The 12991-nt window shown below is 32.3% G+C and overlaps 1 long non-coding RNA gene across 4 annotated transcripts in view; it reads left to right on the top strand.

The window, feature by feature from the left end:
- LOC149535260 (uncharacterized) overlaps positions 1 to 6179 on the top strand; it is a 52950-nt gene extending 46771 nt beyond the window's left edge. The window contains exons 3-5 of one of the 4 annotated variants that reach the window (XR_016357108.1): positions 1570 to 1676; positions 1974 to 2088; positions 5868 to 6179. This is a non-coding gene — a long non-coding RNA (uncharacterized LOC149535260). Of the gene's footprint in view, positions 1 to 1569; positions 1677 to 1973; positions 2089 to 2417; positions 2998 to 5867 lie in introns of those variants that run through there. The other 3 variants (XR_016357107.1, XR_016357110.1, XR_016357109.1) reach the window with 3 other exon arrangements.
- The last annotated feature ends 6812 nt before the right edge of the window (positions 6180 to 12991 follow it).

Raw genomic sequence — 12991 nt, 5'->3', positions numbered from 1 at the left:
TTAATTCATTTTCCAAAAAACTGTCCTATTAAAATGAAGCATATTTTTTAATAACTGAATGATTGACTTGTAAATGCCCAGATTTTAAGAGTTTTTATACATTGAATACTATTATAAAACATTAAACAAAATGATATCATCTAAATCATTTTATTTAAATGTTATCTTTAAATACCTTAGTTACCAGTTAGGGTTTGGTTCAAAATACGGGTTCAAAGAACTGGTTCGCTGGTACAACAAAATTGTGGAAAGGGTTTTGAGTTTGTTTGGGTTCGTCCGTACAAAAATGTATTATATATATATATATGAAGCCTAGAAACATAGGGTATCATAAAATCATATGATATAAATTCTACCGTGCAGAAACCTCTTTTGCTCAATCACCTAGTTGCTCACAAAATCTCCTATTTACACACCACAAATGATGTTAGAAGCCAAAATAACCTACTTACACTCACTTTTTGGACAACCGGAACTCAAAAAATATTAAATTCAGCCAAATTCGATCCAAATTCAATGAAATTCCTCCAAATTTGCTTGGGTTCAAATTTTGGGCTGCGGGTTCGAACCAGCCCAGGCAAGAACTGGATTCGAACTGGACCCAAATTTCAAACCGGTTCTAACCCAGCCAGGGTTCCTGGGCCAAAATGACAAACCCAGGTAATTAAGTGAAATACAAATTGGGGTAAGTGGCAGGTTACATAGGCAAGTTTTAGAAGGGGATTTGTTTGGTGAATTGTGGAAGATATATCAGCTGATTATGTCGGGGTATCCCGCGTTCAGATCTTGGACAACATGATTCATGGAGTTTAGTTCCTTTATGCAGATTTTCAGATATCAACGGATGCCATTTGTTTTGGTGGGGATGATGTATGTGATTCCAGATTTTGGCTTGAAGCATATATTTCCTTGTCCTTGGCATTTTTGTGGAGTTCTTGGATTCTCTCATGTAAACGAGTTCTTGCATTCTATCTCATTGCTGAAATAGAATTGTTTGTAGTTCATAGTCCCTTTTGTAATGCAGCTGTTTTGGCTTCTGAATAATATGCAGTAGTGATCCTCTTTGGTCATATCTATTGTCTTTTACAAGTTTTACTTCTCAGTTATTGTGATATTTTAGGGTCCTTTATTTAACTTTTAAATGGGACAACTTTGACTAGGTTTGGCATTTCAAAATTGATAGTACTCCACGTCGGGTTGATACTTTGATCATTCAAAGATCCACGTAGGGGCTGTTCTATTTCTTTTTTCAAGACTGATCCCTAAAACTTGGAATCTAAATTCGTTTTTTATGAAAATTTTGATTAAACTTTTATTGATGCATTCAATGAATCTAACATAAAAGATCCAAGCCTCAAGAAATAGTTAATTTATATAAATACAACATTGTGTTGAGCTGTTGTTTATCAGGCTGTTGCAATTGGACATTCAACATTGATATACTTACGAAAGATTCACAAAATACAGCATCACGTGCAATTGAAATTTCATTGAACTTCATAATACCAATTATAGACTTTTAAACGATTCAAAACTGCCTCCTGCCGACAAATTGAATTTTCTATGCAGGCGAGCCAACACTTTTGTAGCTATCCTGATGCTAGATTTGGTTAGGGTGCGGGCACAAGTGCAGACGTGGGGCAATGATCGTGGCTTGCTTTCTTCTTCAGTGAATTGTAAGTAGATTTCTTAACACTTCAATTTGTTAGATAATGGGAAGTTTTAATAAAAAATGAGTTATATCACAAACCAAGGACCAACATCATCAGGAACATTTTGATTTTATCACATTAATGTCTGAAACATCCTTCAGTTGCATAAATTTTGAATTCTTCAGAAATAGTTTTGTACATATCAGATAAGGTTGAGTACCAGGTAACATAAAATTGATTAGAATACGAGCGTTGTGTGGTATAAAAAATGCGGGGTCTTGAGGTGACAAGAATTTAGCAATAATGTTTTTCTTTATACAGGGTTTTGCAGTTGTCACAGGAATGTTGAAAGTTCTTGTATGAACCGCAAGACAACATTTACGGTACGGTAGTCCAAATCGCTGGTGGGATGGCGGCCATTAAGTCATATATTTAGGTGATCCTATTGACGGCTTTATAATTTATTTGGTCTTGATATAATGTGCGACATATATAGGTGCATAGAAGTCTCCGTCAGAATCTCTCTGCATAAATCATTACTTCTACTTACAATTGAATAAGATAGTCATGTTTTGTGTACCAGTTTGTTGTAGTTGCTAGAATGCTCTAGTTCGTCCATAAGCCACCATAAACCAAGCAAATCAAGATAATGGGAGACCAAAGGGCTATAATAACCTAAATCTTTGATTCCTAAAGGTGTCTTTTATCTTTTCACATTAGAGACAGATATATATATTCGTTACTGAAACATGATTGATATTTTAGGGAATATATTACTGCTGACATCGATAGAAAAGACTATGGAATCATGTTTCGAACAAAATGTTTCCTTAAAACTGTGAGTGCTCCAAGAAAATGCAGACTTTTGAGACTCCTAGTGCTGCTCCGACATCATTTCAATTTTCAACTCTTAAAGATGAACTGCCTTTTTTCCTTACGATTGGCGATTAGTGGACCCAACCTTTTGGGCCAAAAATTAAGAATTGTTTTTCTGATTTTCAATCAAATCTCAGGAGAGTATTCAGTAAAGCTAAACTGCCATAACGCTACATGTGGTAGTATCCTACAAGGAAAAGCAAATGATTGCAAAACGTTCGCTACGGAATCATTGCCAATTCTCTGACCTCTGCTTATTCAAGTGGATGTTCTCGTATGTGTCACATCTTGATGTCCACATTTATCGTGATAGTAATGACATTTTTATATTGTTTTTCTAATGTTCCTTTCTCTTTAAAGTTCATTGACAAATATTTCCTTCCGAACTATTAATTATTATTATTTATTAATTTAGTTAATCTTGGAAAACTGTATTTATATTCATAATTTATGAATTTTTTCTTTCCAAGTTTGGTGGGTTATATTGGTATATCAATTTTTGTTTCCAATTAAATTATAAAATTATTTATTAATTCTACATGTTAGTAAGGTTAATTTGTTCGTGATTATTTAATTGTGAATCTGTTTAATTGATAAGTAGGAGATGTTTTCCACTACAAGTTACATTGTGATATTGCTATCAGGATGCAACTTTAATTTTTGAGTCGAACTTATTGGTTGATACTTCATGAGTAGAGTTTAAAAGGTCTAGTAAGATGGAGAGACAAAGGTAGAGATGGCAAAGTAGAGCCAATTTTGAATTATTAATTTTAAAAATGCTAGGTTGTTAGCTCAATATATAGAATGGTAGCTAGAGGAATAAGGATAAGTAGGGAGAGAGGGGGATAGTGAAATGTATAAGAGAAAGATAGAAGGGAGATACATATGTAAAATAGTGATAAAGAGACAAAAAAATGGGGAGTGCAAAAAAGAGATTGTAGATAAATGGCTTAGAATCAGAGATCAAAGTGGGGAAGAGGAGAGAGGATGGGGTGATGAAGAAATAGAATGATAAATAGATAAAAAAAGGAAAGATGAATAGGAGGAGATAAATAGTTAAAATGATATAGTAAGATGGAGAGAAAAAGTTAGAGGTGATGAAGTGGAGCAAATATTAAATTATTGATTTTTAAAATGCCAGGTTGTTGGTTTCATATAATGATAGCTAGAGGATTGAGGAAAAGTAGGGCGAGAGGGGGATAGTGAGTAAAATGAACAAGAGAAATATAAAAGGGAGATATAGATGTGAAAAGATTGATAGAGATAATATTGGGGAGGGAAAAATAAGAGTATAGACAAATGGATCAGAATCAAATATCAAAGTGTGGAAGAGGATAGAGGATGAGGAGATGAAGAGATATAATGGTAAAGATTATGAGGTGATATATAGATAGATCAAAGAGAAATAGAGTATATATGTAAAGAGGCTTAAGGTAAAGAAATGCACCTTGGATTCTCATAGGTCCTCATATGAAGGTCTCACGAAGAATTTGGATAAATGAAACGTTTCAATAAAAAACAAATATAAGTTGCATAATTTTTTAATCCTCTACAAACAGTTTTGTGCATGCCAAATAAGGGTTGAGTGCCAGAAAACATAAAATTTGATTGGAGGACAAACGATGTTTGTTATAAAATATGTAGGGCCTTGGGGTGACAAGACTTTAGCAACAATGTTTTCCTTTATGTAAGGTTTTGTTGTTGTCACAAGATTGCTATGTTTTTGTACGCATGATAAGACGATATTTATGGTAGGATAGTTCGAATCGCTAGAGGCTATTTATGTGATAACAACTTTACAATTGAATAAGATGCTCACATTTTTTGTACCAATTTGTGCTAGTTGAAAGCTCTAGTTCATTTATATGGGTTAAACAAATATAAAGTATGCAATCAAGATAATGGGAGACCAAAGAGCTATCATAAATCATTGTTTTTAAAAGGTGTATTTATCTTTTTACATTAGAGAAAATAAAAATAAATCTTTACTGACACAGGTGTTAATATTTTATAGAATACATTACTGTTGACATGGATAGAAAAGAGTATGGAATTATTTTTTGAACAAAATGTTTCGTTATGACTAAGTGCTCTGAGAAAATACAAACTTTTCATGTTGCTAGTAGTGATTTGACATTATTTACGGTTGTTGACTGGTGGAGCTGACCTTTTAGGCTAAATTATGAACCATTATGCTGATTTTCAAACAAATCTCTGGAGAGTATTCAATAAACCTATCCTGCAATAACACTTTGTGGTATTATCCTACAAGGAAAAGCAATATTACTATTTTATCAAAGAAGTGTATAGCTTGAAAATTGCTATTTATGCTCATAAATAAATACCTTGGGCATGTTACTTGTGTACAATTTGTTAAGCTATGGTTAGTCTAGTACGTGTGGCCAGTTGTTTGAATATAATCTACAATTTGTATCCATCGCAAAAGTAGGGAGTGTGGAAACTTTACATGGCCCCTAAAGAGGCACTAGTTATCAAGAGTGGTACATGCATTAATTTTGATTGCAATATTGTGAGACTTGATTATAATAGTGAGGCTTGATTATAATATTGAGGCTCCTCTTTGTTTGGCCTAAAGTCAATGAGGTATTTTGCTTATAGAGAGTTAATACAAGTTTTCATTTTGATTACAAGATTGTCAAGAATATTGTATATTAATCTTAATATGGTACTTTAGACATTTTATCTTTTATTGCTTATTTTGAATTTCAAAATCAAAAGATATTATAATTACATTTAACTAAATAAAAACTAAATTTATGTAAACTTGAAAATACTTAATACTTTTATGATTAGACGTTATTTCTTAATATTATCTTTGACTATATTTAGTTTTAATTGTATCAAATAAAGTAAGGTCACCAAGGGTGCATTAGTTTTATTGTGCAAGTGTTAGGTGAGAAATACTTGCTCATTACCATGCTCAATGAGCTCAGTAAGTTGAAAATGATACTCAAAATTGTGAGCAGTTTGCCATCGTTGATTTGTGTTACTTATGAACATCTTAGCATCACACATTGCACTTGTTAAGTAATTTACCAACATGCACAACGTTGATTATATTATAAGCTACAACTGATTGTAATTGCTCCCACTTGCATTAGATGGGCTATTAGTTGTATGATCTAATTTTATAGCGCTAAAAATAGGACAAATTTGTTAAATGAAACCATGCATTAATGTGCATTATTTTGTTGTATTTTTAATTGATGTATAATGTTTCAAAGGCATATTTTAATTGAGGTAGAATGGTAATGTTTTGATTGTATTTGATCATAGATGTTAGAATTGTTAATTTTATATTTTCATTCAAACATGCAGGATATGTTGCAAAGTGTATGCAACTCGGGTGAAATGATAAGGAATGATTTTTTCGCAGCAAGTTATTGGAATCTTGCTATTAGGAGTTTAGTTGTGATTTTTGAGTAAAACTCATTGACTCATGTTTTGTGAATAGTGATTGGCATGATTGCATCTCTCATAATAATAAATCGAACACTTTACACATTGAATCTAAATGATCTAGAAACACTTAGCACTCATGATTTACATGAATACATCTCTTATGTATGAAATGGTTAATCTTTTTTTAATATTTTACTCCCTAGAATGGAGTGATAACGTTCATAAGTATCCAATGTTGTTGGTCCATTTTGTGTTGTTGGTATCAAAGTCTTTGTTAGGTCCAAGTAGCTCATTTTAATATAAGGGAAAATGACACATTTTAAAAAATATTGATATTGTGCTTTCTTGTTTGTGGATATTGATTTGTTTATTTTTCTACTTATGAAGTAGGTTTAGAGTTTTTTTGAGACCAAAAAGATGTTGAGAATGGTATTACAAGATGTGTTTGAATAAATGGTTTTAATGGTTAAAATTTGTATTCATGTCTTAAGAAACAAGATGCTTAAACATTCTGGAACCATGTACATTCAACATTTTGAGCAGTAACTATTGGTTCATAGACTAATGTTGCGCTAGAAAATTGTGTGATCTTCAAAATAGTTTGTTTTATGCATTGCTCTTCAAATACGCTTTAAGTGATCTTCATTATGGTTGTTGGATGCATATATCTTTATAAGACAATTCTAAGTGATCTTCACAAACATTGCTTTTATAGCCTTGTTCATCTAATTTGTACTTGCCATTTTCCTATTTCTTGGGTCTTTGCCACCATTTGACATAAAATAGTTTTTTACCACTTAGGGCCGGTTTGGTAGCTGGAATTAGAATGGAATTGGCATTCAGAATTCTAAAAAATTTCTAATCCATTGTTTGGGTCCACACAATCAGAATTGGAATTGGGAAAAAGTAGAATCTAGAATCCCCATTTAACCCCCAAAACAAGAATTTCAAATTGTTCAAAATACTTGTTATTTGGAATTCTTGTTTTAATTCCCATTTTAAATCCAATTTTTTGAAAATGAGGATTTCAACTAAAGTAAAATTTAATGGGGTTTGACATCCGGATGCAATTTGGGGGCACCTATTTTTGCACAAAGTTTTGAAATGTAATTTTTTAAAATGGGGGGAAAATTTTCCGTTATTACTTGCTCATATGTTTGGATTAAATAAAATAACTAGTACCACACATATCTAAATTATTTCGTCTTTCTTTTAACTTTTTCTTGAATTTTTATTTTGTAATGAAAATTGACATTTTTTGGCATGTGCGGAATTAGTATTATGAACAACATAATAATATTTCATTTGCAACATTAGTAGAGCCAATATCAAATTTAAAATAAATTTGGCAATATTAGCTTCATTCAGAGTCTCTTGAAAAGTTTTGGCTACTGCAAAATAATGATTTGTATGCAGACACCATCAAAAAGTAATCGCTTTACATTTAGCACTACTATAGATTTGAAATTTATACTCACTATTTCTAAATCTGGTTGTATCTTCTTAGGTTTGAACCAAACAGTTCTAGAATACCAAATTCAAAATATCAATTTTTTTTTTGAGTTTGAACCAAACGGTCCCAAATTAAATTCTTGAAATCGTAATCTGGATTCCAAGTTCCAAAATCCTAAATCAAAATTTCAAATGTTAATTCTCAAATTATATTCCAGCAACTAAACGAGCCCTTATAGAATTCTTCCAATGCTTTTGGGACTTCAAATCACCGATGCTCATTATTTTACTTTGTCTGCGCCTTCAAGAATTAGATACATTGTCAACCTTTTAGTGCGATAGAGGGATTAATCTCTTGAGATAGACTCAACATGCTTTTTTCTAGCACACATTCTAAGCCAAAGTGGAAATCCTTTAAATTACTTAGTGACGTGGAAGTCAACATTAGTGAAAACTATAGGAAACAATAAAATTCATGGACATCTTCATGATATGCAACTATGCTAGAGTAAATTGCCCCAGTTCATTTATTAATTGAATTAGTAAGATGCTTTTATTGATTTTTTAATCGAACTATTTAAAACAAGGGTTACGTGTAGCTCAAGTCCCTACCTATGATAAGGTAGGAGGATGTGTTGGTGGATGGCTTGTTAAGTTACAGAACATCCAGTTGTCACTTGTAGGTAATATGGTAAGAGGAATATGTGACTGTGAATATAGCTTTGGAAAGTACAGAACATCCTAGTATCACTGGTAGATGGTATCATTAACTCAAATGAAATGGAGGAATGAAATACTTCAAAGAAAATGATGGATATTGTTAATGGTCTAAGTTCAGATAGATGTGAAATTCAAGGCACATTCATGGTTGTAAGGAACAATGACATTAGTTTTGTTAAAGAAGGGAACAATATAAGTCCAAAGACATGTTCTTTTGTGCATTCAATTTTTTTTAAATATAGTTGTATGTTAAGTTAAAGGCTACTCTAATACTCATAGAAATAAAACAATGCAAATATGAAGAAAACAAAAGAAAATAAATATACAGTTCAAAAATTGATTTGATTGATCAATTGTAAAAACATCACAATTTGATTGAAGCAATAAATTGGTGTCACAAACAATTAACATTTAGGATTTGGTAAAAGAATAATATTTTAAAAATAAGGTAATTTAGAAAATTAGTTGATACCATTATTCTATCTTGTTCTAAATTAGGAAATTAGGTACATATAACTCTTGAAAATCTCTATCTCGAAATTAGATGTATTGTTGAATTATGCCATGACATCTGCCCTAGCTATTTTTTGTCTAAACTATTTCAACGTGTTATACATCTGGATGCATATGCATGCTTTTATGCTTATGGCGACATCATGTCTTTATCCTCATACCTGTTACTTATTTTCTGATGGGACCTAGATCTTGAATAAACTCAATAGATTGAACCAAATATGAGTAAACTACAAGTGCCCCTTGGGTGAATTAGTTACCCAAGGTCCTTAAGTATCATTGAACAATCAAACATTAAACATTAATTGTTTTGCTTATCTTGTTGTAGATCGGTCTCTTGAATACTAATATACCAAACTTAGCTTAATGTAAACATATAAATGTAAATCACCATAAAATATTCAACACAAGTTTGACACTAGGATTTAACGTGGAAACCCAATTTGGGAAAAATCACCAGCATTATTTAATCACTTTTTCACTCTTTTGAAGTGAGCTCTGTTAGGAGCCAACCCTATTAAATGTTACAATACACTGTTAAATTTGACTTGGTTAGAAAGAAAACAAATTAAGTCAACCTTTGATTAAAAGGATTTCAATACAAATTGTTCACAATGATTAGAAATAAAATAATAGGTTTTGATTTGTATGATTACAACTCATTTTGTAGTTTTTGATCACTGTTTGGTACATGTCTTGATTCCCAGATAAACCTTCTTTGTCAACTCTGTCTTTGATTCACTTGGAAACCCTTCAATCATGCTTTTGTTCATATCAAATTTAAGCCTTTTGCATAGATTCACTTATCAACTTCAACAACTTTGTTTTCTTGTATTGTAAATATGCACAAATTCCTTGATCTGTTCTCATCATCGCATATCTCATTTGCGCTCTTCTAATCCCTTTTTGTGCATACTCTTAAAGTTCATCTTTGTACCTCTTTAAATAGGTAATTATGGTCTTTTTCTATTTTCATGACCACTGTAGTTGTTAGGGTTTACGATTTGATTCATCAGGTTCATTGTATCTATCCAGCTTCTTTTTTAAAATCTTCTCATCATCAAATTCGATCTTAGATATAATACCCAATCCTCTCTTTGAAGAGTTTTTTTTTAGAATTTTATTTGTAGACAAAAGAAAACATAGTTGGGTAAAAGGCTATGAACCAATGAGCCCAAAAATGTAAGGGCAAAAATTACGTTTAATAGAAAATAATGCACAATGAGTATTTTAGTGGGAATGATTTATCCTTTCCATGACTCCCTAAAAATGAATTAATAGGAAAGGTAATATGAAAACATTTGTCCCCACCTTTAGGCGATAAATACTAATAAGTGATGAACACTTTAGGATTCATTTAAAACATCAAGACATATATTTTAAAAGGAATTTAGAGAGTATGAGTGATTTTTTTAAAGATTGATATTATTGCATTGTCATTGAAGTTCTAAGAATTACAAGAGAACTATTTGTGGATCTTAACATGTGTTGTGTGCTAAAGAATCTTTTCTAACAACATAGAGCCTAATAGAAGAAAGCATTGACATAATACAATTGGTAACTATTAAGGCAATTTAGAGTGCTCTTTTGTAACTTTCATGTATAATTGTTTATCATTTGAGACCTAACTCCAAGAGCTTAAAAGGATTCAATAACTTGGATAAAAACTTCTAGGCATTTGAAAATAGATTTGTTAAAATGAAAAAAGAGAATAAACTTTGAAATAAAAAATAAAGATTTAACATTAAACATTAGTTAGAGTGGTTTATAATAATTGGCTGTGTCCACTATCAAGTAGGGTAATAATTTTATTAATTAGTTAATTCTTATACATTAAATTTATGGTATGTATATACAAATATATAGTTCTTCAAATATGAAGAGATATTTATGAAATGAACAAATCTCCCACTTGAATTTCAATACATACCATTAGAAACAAAGATATGCATTACACTTATAATCATATATTTTAATCATGTTTGAGAAACTTGACAATATAAGCCTCTCCAAATCTTGCTTAAGAGTACTTCTAATAAGTTATCTCCATATAAATAAGAGTCAGTAACTCTCGTGTTAATTTGTTTTCCCTCTAAATTGAAGTTGATGAAAAAAAAAACTTTGAACTTTGAACTTTAAAGGCTTATCTCTTTAGCCCACCTTTCTAAATAAGTTGAAAAATCCTTAGTCAATTATGAACAATTTCTTGAGTTCACTTGACTTTACATTGTAATATTTTCTATAGGTTAATCTCCTACTTGTGATTAATCTCCTACTTGTGAATTCTCCTGTCATAAGTAATCTCAAAATTTAAAGTTTGAAGACACCAATGTGGCGAAAAAGAACACCAAGATGCCTTTTAAGTCCTTTGAAGTGACATTAACATTATTTCATGTGAAATAATTATAGATTGCAATTGGAAAATCCAATTCCTTTGTTTTAGCATAAAAAATTGAACCATTACCGTTGATTTGGCTCTGTTATGGATCCGACAGCTGTGATGTTCTTTTGACTTCCTTTGACCATCATATTCATCATATGGGACCTATGGCCTATCTAATAGGAGATGACTATGATGCCTCATAATCATCTTAAAATTTTCTACACTTTTGACGAATAATCCACGTGTCACCATCTTGCTTATTCACTAAGCGTGTACTTAGGGCCCACCGTTCATAATCCAAGTTCAAGAGATGTGGACCAATGAAAATGAAAATGATAGTGATGACAAGGTAGACTTTATTGAAAACATCCATACTCAAGTACTTGCCATACGACAATTATGCTTCTTCACTATTAAGGAGAGAGAAGCTTGCAAGTTAGCGAGAGCCATTCATTTTCTTTATGAAACTTTGGAGTTTGGGCCTACCCGTGGATATGTGTTCAAATCTCTCTTTTTCTCTTCATCATTAGCAAGGACCTGAGATAAACTTGGGCCATAGATTTAATGACCCCACTATGCTTGGACATACGTAAGCAAAAATATTTAATCCAAAGTTAAAACATAAGGATTAATTTGTAGACCACAAGCACAACATTGGAAGAGGTCAAAAATGACTAGGATAATGATAAAACATGACACCTTTAGGATATCTTTCATGTTACTAGGGTTTTTTCCATATTATTTGAGAAATTTTGCTTGTTATACAAACCCTAGCCAAAATGTAACCTAAAGGATTGGGTACATAATATTTTTACAATTGCTTAAAATAGGTGCAAACACCTATCAAATTAGAAATAGTTGTTACGTTACATATATTGAAGGCTAAGGTTGGAGTTAAGTGTGAACAAATCACTTCCAAGGCTTTTTTGCCCAAGACATCCAATTTATATCCAACATTGTCATTGGCTTCTTCACCTTGTCATGTAGTGTTCCCTATAAATCTTTCACATATACGTAGTCCTTTATTTATATCCAACGTCCTAAGATGGCCTTTTATGCTGAGCACTTCTTGGTTATCACTGATGGGATTATTACACGACCTAGCTACTTATCGTGGTGTTGGTGCCATGCCTTACACATGTCCCTTTGATTTTTCAAAGTTGGCTCCCATTGGTTACAAATCCAGATTGATCATCACATTGGCAGAGAGGACTAGATCTATTGCTTGTGCTCCTTGTCTAAGGTTGAGACTGAGACCCATTTCGTCTTTTGCTACATGTCCTACTACGAGATCAAAAAGAGATTCTATTGTATACTCAGAGAGTGTAGTTTCCTCAAAATTTTCTTTGCATACACAGATCATAAGTGTCTAACGCTCTATCTTAGGGAGGCAATGCAATTTCAGGACCACACTTTACATTGCTTGACCCCTAGAAGGCTTGGGATCAACTCCTCATTTCCACCTTCTTCTCCCCCTTGTCTTTGACACGAGGGGTGAAGTGGACCTCTAGTATCTCTAGTACCCCCATGGTTGGCCACTCTAGATCAATGAGACCCCATACTTGGTTTACTCTTACTCTTTAGCAAAACCACTCTCGCAACTCACAACGACGAACCAAAGTTCCTTCCTGCCCAGAAGCATCTCGTTCGATGTTTCACTTGTTTTAGTGGAGGAATGATCCTTAGCTCTTGCCTCATTGTTGGCTCCTTAGCTGCTTTGTTTCCTTTTTTTTTCTAGCTTGCTCTTTCCCAAACACCGCTTGGTGTCTTGTTGTCCACTACTTCTTTGGTTGTATGCTCTCGATCCCTTAGATGCTTGGTGGTCTTTTGCTGGAAATTAATAGATTTATCTTATCTTAATGTAAGAATTTGGTATAACTTTGATACCATGTAAAAATTTTCTTGAGGCAAGAATGCAATACCAAGATCTAGAAGCTCAAGAGATAGCACAAGAGAGACAAGATATGCTCAA

Source organism: Cupressus sempervirens, chromosome 10, assembly GCF_028749045.1.
Source record: "Cupressus sempervirens isolate cs-2001-9-10 chromosome 10, ASM2874904v1, whole genome shotgun sequence".
In the NCBI taxonomy this organism is placed as follows: Eukaryota; Viridiplantae; Streptophyta; class Pinopsida; order Cupressales; family Cupressaceae; genus Cupressus; species Cupressus sempervirens.
The sequence above is the reverse complement of the archived record's forward strand: the minus strand, read 5'-3'. Positions and strand labels throughout refer to the sequence as shown.